This window comes from Dipodomys ordii, unplaced genomic scaffold (assembly GCF_000151885.1).
Source record: "Dipodomys ordii isolate 6190 unplaced genomic scaffold, Dord_2.0 Scaffold4, whole genome shotgun sequence".
Lineage (NCBI taxonomy): Eukaryota > Metazoa > Chordata > Mammalia > Rodentia > Heteromyidae > Dipodomys > Dipodomys ordii.
Genome location: NW_012267220.1, coordinates 15,288,775 through 15,301,426, shown reverse-complemented (window position 1 = coordinate 15,301,426; position 12,652 = coordinate 15,288,775). Strand labels below are relative to the sequence as shown.

The 12,652-nt window shown below is 42.9% G+C and overlaps 1 protein-coding gene and 1 long non-coding RNA gene across 3 annotated transcripts in view; both read left to right on the top strand.

The window, feature by feature from the left end:
- The first annotated feature begins 4,742 nt into the window (after nt 1–4,742).
- Nucleotides 4,743–11,253, top strand: LOC105993617. Its single transcript, XR_001175467.1, has 4 exons — nt 4,743–4,820; nt 8,590–8,593; nt 9,886–9,894; nt 11,208–11,253. It is a non-coding gene; the product is annotated as an uncharacterized LOC105993617 (long non-coding RNA).
- A 211-nt stretch (nt 11,254–11,464) lies between these two features.
- Nucleotides 11,465–12,652, top strand: part of Irf2 (interferon regulatory factor 2) — an 81,176-nt gene continuing 79,988 nt past the window's right edge. The window contains exon 1 of one of the 2 annotated variants that reach the window (XM_013026250.1): nt 11,465–11,673. The gene's annotated coding sequence lies outside the window, so the exon portion shown is untranslated. The remainder of the gene's footprint in view (nt 11,674–12,652) is intronic. The other variant, XM_013026266.1, reaches the window with a different exon arrangement.

Genomic DNA, 12,652 nt, shown 5'->3' with positions numbered 1-12,652 from the left:
TGAATAAGCATGTCTAGGTTGCATTACAACTTTATTTATGGACTGAAATTTGAATTGCATATAATTTTCAAGTGTCATACTGTTCTTCTTTTGATTTTTTTCCTTTAGCCATACAAAAATATAAAAACCATTTTTGGTTCAAGGGCTGGATAAAAATAGGCAGTTGGTTGGCAACTGTGGGCTGACCCTTGTTCTGAAGCATACTTGGGCAGGGAAAAGAATTTTCCTACAGTCCAATGTGAAATTAGGCAGGTAGGCCTGAAGTAAATCATGTGCAGAGGATGTGTAAACCATTGGAGGGAATGTGAATTTTATCCTAATTGCTACAGGAACTATATGAAGAGCATGAGTGAAAAGTAGCATGGTATATTTCAGTAACACTTTGGTTCCTCTGAGCACCAAAACAAAAGTGGAAACAAAAGTGGAAGCAGACGTGCCAGTAAGGAGCCTGTTCCTGGAGACTGGGTGAAGAGGATGAAATACTAAATTAGGAATTTGATCTCCATCCTCAAGGGAACCCATCAGATAAAGTGCTTTAAGCATCCAACAGAGTACTTGGCTCGTACTTTCTATTCAGTGAGTATTCATTTCCATGCAATTTTGTTTTTTCTTTTTTTTGGTGGTCAAATCTGAGAATACTTAGCCTGGTTCAAATCTCTCACCAGACTCAGGAAAATAGGCTATTCTAACAACAAAATGAGTCAGATAAAGTAAATAGAATTAGACATACATTTAAATGTTTTTTTTTTTGTTGTTGTTTTTTGTTTTGGTTGTGGGGCTTGAATGCTGTCCCTCAGCTCTTCAGCTCAAGGCTAGCACTCTACTGCTTGAGCCACAGCACCATTTCTAGTTTTCTGGTGGTTAATTGAAGTTAGTCTCACAGACTTTCCTGCCCAGGCTGGCTTTGAACCACAATCCTTGGATCTCAGCCTTCTGAGTAGCTAGGATTACAGGCATGAGCCACCGGTGCCCAGCACATTTAAGTTTTATTCATGACTCTGTGAATATCTACCCCCCTCATTCTGTCATATATACATATGTATGTGTAACATGTACATACACAAACATATAGATGATGGCTAACTTTGTCAGCCTGAAGTGCTAAAGGATACCCATCTTGCTAGGTTCTCAAGTATTTGGACTTGAACTGACTTACACAACCAGCTTTCGCATTTTGTTGAGCCACATGAAATAGCTTAAAATTTTTTCTACTAAGATTGTTGGATTTACTTTTGCTTTGAAAACACACTTGGTGTGTGTGTGTGTGTGTGTGTTTTGTTTTCTGCTTCAGGTTTATTTATACAGACGGTTCAAGAAGACACCTGCCCTGCACAGATGGCAGTCAGGAGTCACAGCACTCCTCTGCACTCAGACTGGTAGACAAAGGCCTTCACTACAGAGTCTTCATGGAGGTCTGGACACTAGTGGGGTCCTGAGCAAGAGCTAGAGCTGAATTATAATGCATGCCTCCATCATCTGAGTAAAAACTATTCTCATGTTCAGGTAAGTGTTCTGCCTGCATGATCATAAGCTAAGCATCTGGATGTAAGACATTTTCTTTAATTTTCACCAGATGTTTGGTATTATGGAATAGACATCACCTAATTAACTTGTGAGTTAAATGCTGAGTTAAGGAATAATTTGAGGCTGCTCCTCCATGCCTCTTGAATGTGACCATGAACAGGTGTACCAGCCTCATGACAGCCCTGTCCACTAATGGGTGCCCAAGAACGTCAGGAATTCATGTCTGTAGGCACTCCTCTGGTGACTTCACCTTTTCCTTTTCATTCCTCTGGAGTCAGTTGAAATGTCAGAAGGAAACAGTTTTCAATCTATAGTTTCAGAGGCTGAAAAGCTGCCTTAGAGATCTTGCTAAATACATACGCTTCTTCTACGTGTTGTTTCTAGGATTCTCCTCCCATGCCCAATTTTTTTATTCTTTTTTTTTCTTTTTTATTGGTTGGTCGTGGGACTGGTCACTGTCCCTCAACTCTTCAGCTCAAGGCTAGTGCTCTAGCACTTGAGTCACAGTACCACTTCCAGCTTTTTCTGCTTATGTAGTGCTGAGGAATCAAACCCAGGGCCTCATGCATGCAAGGCAAACACTCTTCCACTGAGCCACCTTCTCAGCCCCCCATGCCCAATTTTTAACTGAAAAGATTCCATATCTTTACCAGTATCTTGAATATATAATCCAGCAAAATCCTTTTGGTTTTTTAAAAATATAACTGTTTTGGGACCATAGGACCGAATTGGTGATCTCTCTGGGTTAAGCAGATGTTTAAAAGCTTTAAAAGGTCTGTCAAGGTCTTTAAAGGCTAGGTATTAATAATTGATGATATACATACAAACATATTTTTAACGACTGTACTATTTGCTTTTAAGCTATTCTTTAAGATAGAGCTCAAATCCCAGTACCTGCTGGAAGCCTCCTAAGCCATTCCTTTGGTGCAGTCCTTGCTGAGCTTCATTGTTCACTATATGTATTTGTCTGCTTTTTGTGGTGATAACAGAATACCTAACACTAGGGGTATTAGAAAGAAATAATGTTTATTTAGCGCACAGATTAGACATGCAAGATCATGGCACCAGCATCTTGTCAGCTCTGGTGAGGACCTTCTGACTGCATCACAAGATGACAAATGGCATGGGTAGAAGTTAGAAGGCTTCAGAGGATACACGTTTTATTTTCTATGACAACCTACTATGTTAAGAACTACCTGGGTCTTACAAGCATCACATCAGTCCTTTTGAAGATGGCACACCTTCTACTGGGTCTAACCACTTAGATCCTGGGACAGAATCTTTAAGCTGGGGGCCACGCTTGTAACACATGTACCTTTGAGGGCCAAAGGCAAAGCACATGCAAATCAGAGCACATCTGTAATTGTTCAATGATTGTTCAATGTAATTGTTCAATTGTTCAATGCTCAAATGATTCATGTTCAGAAGAGGTACAGAGGAAATGAAAGCACCTACTTTTCCCAAAGCTTCTAAACTGGGGTTGTGGGCAGAAATGCATACAGCATTCCATTCTCAGAATATACTTAGCAGAGCAGATCCATAGCAGCTTCCTACTTTCTTTCCTGGAGTACACTAGCCTCCCAGAAGGAAGCCAAGTTGGTCCTCAAAAGTAATGAAGGAGAACTCCTTAATACAAGGCTGAGGTGCTTTAGAGCTGGAGTAGGATTCATGTTGGCACAAGGAGAATATACCTCCTAAAGTTTTAGATTTTAGGAAATGCTTATCTTTATTCCTTTCCTCCATTCCCTTAAGTGAGATACTCTGCTTTTCTGCCTGCTATTAATCTAGTTACATATGGGATTTGGGTAAGAAAAATAGACAATGCGCTGAGTGAATATGAAAGTACCAGAAAGAAAGGAAAGAACTTAGCATAAAAGCTGATATTTTTCCTTAGAGTCCTCATTCATGTTTGGCATTTAAGAATTTGAATTTCACTGCTATGAATCCAGTAATTGATATTAGCATATAAGTGAAATGAAATTTACACTTAGAAAAGATTATTTCTTATAGATTTCTTGAATTCTTAATCTTTCTCAAATAGTGTAAACAGTTAATAGTTGAATAGCATAAATAGTTAAAACATGATGTTTAAGTTTAAATATAATTTATGTCATTTTCAATGAAATAGATTTGAAATAATTGCAATTTTGGAATAAAAGCTGAGTCTATGTCAACATAATCTCTGAAAAATCATTAGTTACTCAAAACAGTCTGATGAAAATTGTCTGTGCCTAAAATCCACAGTTAAGTGAATCTTTTTCCTCCTCCTCCTCCTCCTCAATAGAAAGTCTTTTTTTTTTTTTTTTTTGTAGAGGGAGTATAAAAAGACATTACTGAAATTAAGCCTGGTGTTGGTGGCTCATGCCTGTAATCTTAGCTACTCAGGAGGCTGAGATCTGAGGATTGTGGCTCAAAGCTAGCCTGGGCAGGAAAGTCTGTGAGACTCTTATCTCCAATAAACCACTAGAAAACTGAAGTGACACTGTGGCTCAAGTGGCAGAGCACTTGCCTTGAACTGAAGAGCGCAAGGATAGCACCGAAGCCCAGAGTTCAAGCCCCACGACGGACAAAAAAAAGAAAAAGGCATTACTGACATTAATTATTTATTTGTAGATGTGAAATTGACAGAGAAAATTAAGGGGGGGAATAAACATTTTGACTTAGAAATTTAAAAATGAAATAAAATATAATGAAATAATGCTGTGTTTCTCAGTCAATTTGTCCTGGAATGGAAGGGAATTGTTGACAATTCTACAAGGTAAATCTTTGTATTTTGCTGGAAATGTATAGCAGGATCACTGAGAACCACAGGTGGATCCTTTCTGGAACCCTTCAAAATCTTCCCATTGCTTGTAGAATAAACTCCAAACTCCTCACTTCTGCCTGCTTGCACACTGTCTTCACTCAGAAGCCACACTTTCTGCCAGTTCTCTGACATGCCATACTCTGTGCTTCTTAGAGCAGCTGCCCCTGCTCTTCCCTCTGCGGGGGCCTACCTGTTATGGATGAGTCTGCTTTTCCTCATGTGATTCTTTTTTTTTTTGTCGGTTGTGGGCCTTGAACTCTTGGGCCTGAGCACTGTCCCTCAGCTCTTCAGCTCAAGGCTAGTACTCTGCCACTTGAGCCACAGCGCCACTTCTGGTTTTCTGGTGGTTTATTGGAGATAAGAGTTTCACAGACTTTTCTGCCTGGGCTGGCTTTCAACTGCGATCCTCAGATCTCAGCCTCCTGAGTAGCTAGGATTACAGGCATCAGCCATCAGCACCCGGCCCTCATGGGATTCTTATACTGATGTCGTGAGAAAGTGACCTGATTTGAAAAAAAATAAAGCAAAACAACAGTCCTTGTAGAGGCAATTAATTATGATGACATTGTACTGAAGTAAGTTGGGCTTCTAATCCAAGCTGATCAATATAGCAGGTGTCCTTAAAACCAAGGGAAATATATTCACACACATTCATGGAGAACATCCTGTGAACTCCAAAATGAAATCAAGGTGATCTGTTTACAAGCCAGATAATACCTAGGACCTCTGCCAACCCATCAGCAGAGAAGAGGCAGAGAGCACAGCTTTCAGGAGAGACCGAACCCATAGACACCTCCATTTCCATAACTATTCAGTGGTAACTTTCTGGCCTGTAAGCTACTCGAACTGTGCTACTTTGTTACAGCAGTTGAAGAAACTAATACAGAAACTCTTTTTTCTCTAGTCTTGAGCAAGCTTCCTTGATTACCTAAGCAACACAGTTCTTTCAAAGATACTGTTTATTTTCTGTACAGGAAAATAAACTATAATTATTGTTTTGTCTGCTGACTTTTCTGCTGCCCTCACCCCCATAGTGAGACAGTTGCAGGAGCCCAGAGATCTTGTTTTGTTCAAGACCTGGACAGCAGGCCTCAGGGTGTCACACCATTATGGTGCTGGGTCAATCTGGGGGAAGTTACGGGTGGAGGCGCGCTAGAGGCAAAGGAGGTGGCCCCAAGAGCTTGTATGTGTGAACTGTCACCCATACTTAGGACTGAAGTGGAGACACTTGGAGGAAGTGAAGGAATTAAAGAAAATACTCATTTTCTTTTATGGCACTATTCAGTATTCTTTATTGGCAAACTTCCAAACATTGTCTAATAGAAGAAAAGTGTATCATTCAAAATGCTAAAAGTTTGAGGAGAAAGAAAACACACCTTAGGCCTCAAGCTTCTCATGCAAGGCCTAAGAAACCTACAGAGAAGCAGCAGAAAATGTAACACAGTTTTTTTCAACTGTACTGGTGACCAGGGAGTCCAGCGGTTTGTTGAATCTAGGTTGCAAATTTGAAATTTTTGTTTAGAGTCCCTAAAATTATTAGTACTTCTTTCTGAAGCATTTCAAGATAAAACTACAGAGACTTTCCCATTCACGTTTCAAAGTAATAGCAACACTGTAGTTTATCCTCACAGTGAAAAATAGTATTTCATAGCCATTTGGGAAATTATGTGTCCCCCTCCCCCAAATCCTTAAGTTTTCAGATTTGAAAATCTTCCTTTGGAAAAGAAAATTTGCTTTCCTCCCAACCCCAGAATTTACAATGAATAATGAGATCCTGGCAATTAAAAAAACAAAAACAAAACCCCAGTTCCTTTCATCAGAGCAGAGCAGGATGAGTATTTATTACTAAGGATTGGGAAACACACTTCTCAGTATAAACTGATGATTTTTAAAGAATAATTGCAACAGGAAAACTCTCATTTCAGAGTTTCTAGTAAAATGGAATGAACTATCATAGGAAGCAATGGGCAAACATGCTCAAAAATTTCTCCAAATGATGTTCATGGCTCCTGAACTTTGATGAAAGGTTTCTGTAACTTCATCTACTCTATGGCTTCAACTAGGGTTTCACTTGGCTCTATTTTTATTCAATTTGGACTTCACAGTAATATTTTCAATACAGGGCTAGCATTTTACAGGGCTTTGTGGCTGCTCATTTTCCATGACTGTCTAACCCCTAAGTTTTGGTATTATTGAGGAGAACCCCAGAGGCCAGCACAGAAGGAATCCCAGTGTTTCTGTGGAGCAAGGAACAGCAACTGACAGGCAAGTGAGCCCCCTGGTTAATCATAGCTACAAATACCCTTCTCGTTAATATGCTAGCACATCACACATTAATTACAATTCCTTCTTTTTAACCTTAACTCCACACTAACCCAAATCTAACCTTCTAACTCCAATCTGACAAATAATTTTGAAGGCTGCGATTATAGGCAGAGTTGATATTCTTGCCATTATTAGGATGCTGCTATAGAAATTAATGTTATCAATCAACTAGACTGTAAGGAAAGTTCTTGGAAAGCACAGAGCCACTCATGGAGAGATCTCTCGATACCTTGTTCAAATATCCTTGTCTTTCCCCAACTCCCTTGAAAATAAAGTAATCCCTAAGCATCCAGGTCTCTTAAGATGTTCCATTCCACACTGCTTGACCCATGAAGACATTCCAATTTCACTTAATAAGATAGCTCAACTAAATTTTTATATTAGACTAAATGTTTGTTTAGATAAACATACTTGAATGGCAACTGGTACTTTTATCCACAGACTTACATAAAGGTGATAGCTGACTATATTGGTTCTTTTTTTCCCCACAGAGATTTATGACTGTATGCATCTTCTCAAAGAGCTAAGAAATATTTCTGGACTGTGCATAACAATACCATGTGGATATTTTGTGCCTCTGAGTATTTACATCTTTGCTCTGTGACATGTCATCAAAGGCCTAAGAACAGAGTGAAATTCATTCTATATTTTATGGGTTTTGGAGGTCTGGAAAATTGTAAGCAGTATCCAGGCCTTGGGGAGCTCCAGAGGTTCAGGAAAGGGGGCAAGTCTGTTGTCTCTCACTTTCCTGGTTAGTCAATGAAGTGACAAATACAAAGTTGTGAGAGAAGAGTTTAGTTTTGCATGTTTCTTCTTTCTCATCATTATCATCTAAGGAATGTCTACTAAGTAATGTGTCCAGGGCAGATGTTAGGTTTTGAAATTATCATCAAATATGGGCATTCCTCAAGCTATAATAGGGTTACTTTCTGCAGTAAACCCATTGTTTGAAAATACTGTATTCTGAAAGTGTATCTGATACATCTTGCCTATGGAACATCATTGCTTAGCAACTAATCCACTGTGGGTTATGGGTTGTTGTGATCTTCTGGCTGACAGAGAGGTTGTGATTCCCTCAAATGGGACTGAGTATCTTACCACTTATTGTTAGTCCAGGAAAAGATCAACATTCAACATTTGCAGTATGGTTTCTAGTAAATGTATATGCCTGTTTCACCACTGTGTGATTGGAAAATTGTAAATAGAAGGATTGTAAATTGAGAACTGCGATGATATTTGAAGCTTTGGGTGTGGATGAAAGTACTCAAAAAAAAAAAGCATGGAGAATGAGAAAATAAGAGGGTTGAGGAAAGAATGCTTGGAAACACCATAATTTAGGGGACTGGCAGAAAAAGAAGAATGAGCTAAGAAAGAGAACAGGACAGAAGGCTATAGGGCTGGGGAGAGCAGGAAGCACAGGAAGCATTAGTATCCTGTGTACAGACACCTTAAAGATTACTAGTAGGAAATACATACAAATAGCAGGATTTCAGATGGCTAGTCTTTCCCCTGCTTTCCTCCTTCCCTCTCTCCTTTTTCCTTCTTTGCTTCCTAAGGGGATTGAGCACAGGCTTTGCACCCTATGCAAACACTCTATTACCAAGGTATATCTTCATGTCCCAACTATTTTTTCAGTACTAGGTTTGAAGCTGAAAGCTCCATGCTTACTAGGCAAGTCCTCTAGCATGAGCCATGTCCCCAGCCCCTTTTGCTTTTGTTACTTTTCAGATAGGGACTCATGCTTTTTGCCCAACAGACCCTAATCTCCTACCTATGTCTCTTGCTTCACTGAGCTTGTAATACATACCACCACATCTGGCTTGTTCTTTGAAATACGGTCGCGGTAACTTTGTCTGGGCTGGCCTCAAGTCATGATCCTTCTATATTTGCCTCCCAAATAGCTAGAGTTAATAAGTGTGAGCTGCCACATTCAGCTCAGTCTTTATTTTTTTGAGATAGGAACTTACTTTGTAAACCAGGCTTGCCTCAAAACTAGTGATCCCTTGTCTCTGCCTACCAAGCAAAAGGACTATTATTTCCATACAATAATATATTATATAATTATGTGTACAATATATGTAATATATAATAATATATACACTATATTTAATATAATTATATAAAATTATATAATTATATAATAATCTTTTCATTCTTTTTTTGGGGGGGGGCTTGAACTCTGGGTCTGGGCACTGACCCTGAGCTACTTTTTGCTCAAGGCTAGCGCTCTACCACTTGAGCCATAGTGCCACTTATAGCTTCTGTGGTTAATTGGAAAGAAGAGTCTCATGGACTTTACTGCTTGGGCTGGCATTGATCCAGGAGCCTCAGATCTGAGCCTCCTGAGTAGCTAGGATTACAGGCATGAGCCACTGGTACCCTACTTAGCCATATTTTCTGCCTTCAACTTTTCTATAGTTTCTGAATTCTGCACAAATTAATATTAGCTACATTTACATGAAAAAATTGTTAAAATATAAAACAAATCCTGTGATACAATCTGAAATATTTTATAAGCAGTTAAATAAATGAGCAAAGACTATTCACACATATTCGAGAGCCTATGTACTGCTAAGTCTCAGGCTAAGGATAAAACAAAGATACAGGAAGTAAGGGAGGCAATTAGTTTGTAAAGGGAGAGATGGGGGGCCTGCCAGGGGTGAAGTTAGAAAAGCAGCCTGCCAGCAAATTACAATGGACTTTAGGCATCCTGTCAAGTAATATGGTCTTTATTTTGAAAGCTACCGAGAGGTTTTGTCCTTCTTAACTTGGATAACAGTGTGGTCACTGGCCTGAAGGAGCCCAAGGGGGTAGACTGGAAGCAAGGTTCCTAATAGTTGCAATACGGGAAAGAAGAGTTGTAGGGATGGACCAGGTCCAGAGACTATGGGCATAGTATCACAAAGCAATAGGATATGACTGACTGGATGTGTAATGTGAGCAGGAAGATATCAAAAACAAAGAACCACCCTGGATTTAATCCTCAGCACTGCAAAAACAGTCTTAGAGAAGCAGCAGACACTGTCTGAGATGTCAACTATTGTGAAGGTTTATGTACCCAGCAAGTTAGCTTCTAGCACACTCCTGCATAGTAATAGGAGGTTAATCTGATGCAGGGCAGATTTCTGTAGGCATGGCCTTGTCTGGCCCTTCCTAATTCATACCAGAGGCAGCTACCTGTCATGGACTCCAGAAAGCCAGTATCAGCTGGCCAGCACCTCCACCTGGAGGCTCCTGAAGTGAAATTAGAGTCTTGTGCATGCAATGAGCAAGAAATAACAACAACAACAACAAAAACCCCTTGTATTCCTCCCTTTTCTCCATCTCCTTCTCCCTCCAGGAAAAACAAGGTGCTTTCTCTCTCTTTTCCAGGACTGGGGATTGAACATAAGGCTTCAAGCTTTCTAGGCTAGTGCTCTGCCTTCTTGCTCTTGATGAGTGACAGCTATCCTATAGTTTGTATATAATTATGGTTACTGATATATGAACTGTAAAAGCAAGTGTTATTAAAGAAGAAACAAAAACCAATGTGCGAATGTGGGATCTATTTTGAGATCATAGCCACAAGACAGTTTCCTAAACCTTCAGCTATTTCCTTGCCACTTGCATAACTTAGATACTTTTCATTTTCTGGTCAGTAGAATTCAGCATTTCCATGACAGATATATATTATATGTATATATATGTATATATATATATATATATATATATATATCCGCCATCTCTCTCTCTAGGGAATGTTTATAATATAGCTTGCCATGGTCTCCAGGGAAGGACTTTCTCTAGTGTGTAGAGAAGTTGGCATAGAAAGCTTATGAAACTCTAAATCAGGACACAAATAGCTAGAACTAAATGTCAACCTATACTTTCAAACCAAGTGATCTAGAAAGGAGTGGACCCCAAGCGAGTTGTGCTAGTTTGGGATAACAGATGACAGTGGCCGCCCCCCCCCCCCCCCGGCCTATGTGCTGTGCAGGATCTTGTATTCATTCTCTCATCTATTTCCATTGGACAGAATGGAAAACAGGCCTAAGAATGCCCAGCTAGGAAATTAAGAAGGCCAAACTTGAACTTGGCCTTCATCCTGCACTAATGGTCCTGGTGTGGCACAGTGGACCATCAGCCTTTGGACGGTGACTGACAGGCCTTTCTTATCGTCCTGGGTGGGGGTGGGGGGTGTCAGACAGGGTCCTTGCCTGTAGGGCAGAGACAGCAGGAATCCTGTCATTTCAACAGCTTGCTACTTGAGTCCTGGGAGGCAGGCTGTGTTCCAAAACACCGAGTTCTTGATCACCAAGCACAGACGCTGTAAACACCCCTTAACTACCCACTGGATGGCCAGCGCCCCTGGGCTTCCCCAAGGAGCCCCCCCCCCCCCGACCGCACTTTTCTCCGTTCAGGTGGCTCTTAGGATGGAGGGTCCTTTATTCCCTTCCCGCCTCCCACGGGCCCCCAAAGTCTCCATCCACGTCTGCGCCCGCCACCCCAGGACCCCCAGGGAGGGGGGGGCAACAGGGGGAGGTGCGGGGGGGGAGGGGAGGGCGAGCTCCAGACTCACGCGCGGCTGCTCGCTGCTCCCGGACGTGGGGAAGTGAAAATGAAATTGACTTTTTTCCGAGAACGGATGACAGCGGCGCGGCCGGCCAATGAGCGGCGGCGGCGAACTTCCGCACCCCCGCGGCCTCCACCTCCCGGTTGCACAAGCTTGAAACAAACACTGGGGAGGAAGGGCGGCGGGAGGCGGGCGGGGGAGGGGGGCGCGGGGGAGGGAGGGAGGGAGGGAGGAGGGCGGGGGGTGGGGGGATTTCCAGCCGCCGCTCCTCGCAGTTTCCTCTCCTTGTTTTGCTTTCGATCTGGACCGTTCTCAGGCAAGCCGGGGACTAACTTTTAGTTTTGCTCCTGCGATTATTCAACTGACGGGCTTTCATTTCCATTTCACACACCCTAGCAACACTTAAACCTTGCGGGATTGTATTGGTAGCGTGAAAACAAACAAAAACAAAGCAGCACACTGAGAGGTAACATTTTTTTTTTTTGGGTAAATAATAGTTGTGACTGCGCGTGCTGTTTCTCTCCTGGGCATGTTTCTGGGGACTGGAGGAGCTTGTGTGTGTGTGTGTGTGCGCGCGTCCTGATGTTTTGACACGATGTTTTGCAGAAGGTTGTGTGTGTGGGGGTATATATTCTATCTATATGTACATATATATACATAATGCCGGGGTTCATAAATACTGGTCTTTGGAGAAAACTGTCGGCGCGATTCTGGATCCTCAGATTTTTTAGGGGAAGCGGCTTCTGTTGCTGCTACTGGGGCTGCTGAGGCTGCGAGGAGGAGGAGGAGGAGGAGGAGGTTGAGCGGGAGGAGGAGGAGGAGGAGGAGGAGGTTGGTGGAGGTTTAATTTCACTTTTGGATTTGCAGAAGCGGGGAGGTGGCTCCGTGGACCCAGAGACCTGCTCCGAGTGATCATGCGCCCTAGGAGTCGAGTGTGCGGGCGCAGGTCCGCCAGAGTCGGGCCTCATTTAAACCAAAAATTGTCGCGTGTTTATAGTCACTGTGGCCACCAGATCGGAAGGACGGGCGCGGGTCCTTCTCGGTGCCCGCTGGCGGCGCCTGTCTCCTGGCAGCCTCCGGTGTAAATAAGCAAGCGCCCCGGCGAAAGGAAACTCGATGGGGCTCCCCGAGGCGGCCCCTAGGATCGCCCTCTCGCCGGGCTCGGGGAAGGGCCGTGGGTGTTCGGGTGCCAGCGATCGAAGCCAGCGGGCGGGCTCCGAGCCGTGCCGGGTACTGGGCCTGGTCAACGCGCCTGGCTTCCCCGGGGGGCCGCGGCCGCCGCCACTCGGGAGGGACACCGCGTCGTCCTTCCCGCCGGCTTTGTCGTTACACTTGTTGGGACGCGCGAGGGTCCCGGGAGGAGGTCGCGTCGGGGGAGGGGGGGTCACTGGCTCCGAGCGCGGCCTAGCGCCTCCGGGTCCCCGCAGGCGTCCCCCGGGCCGGCC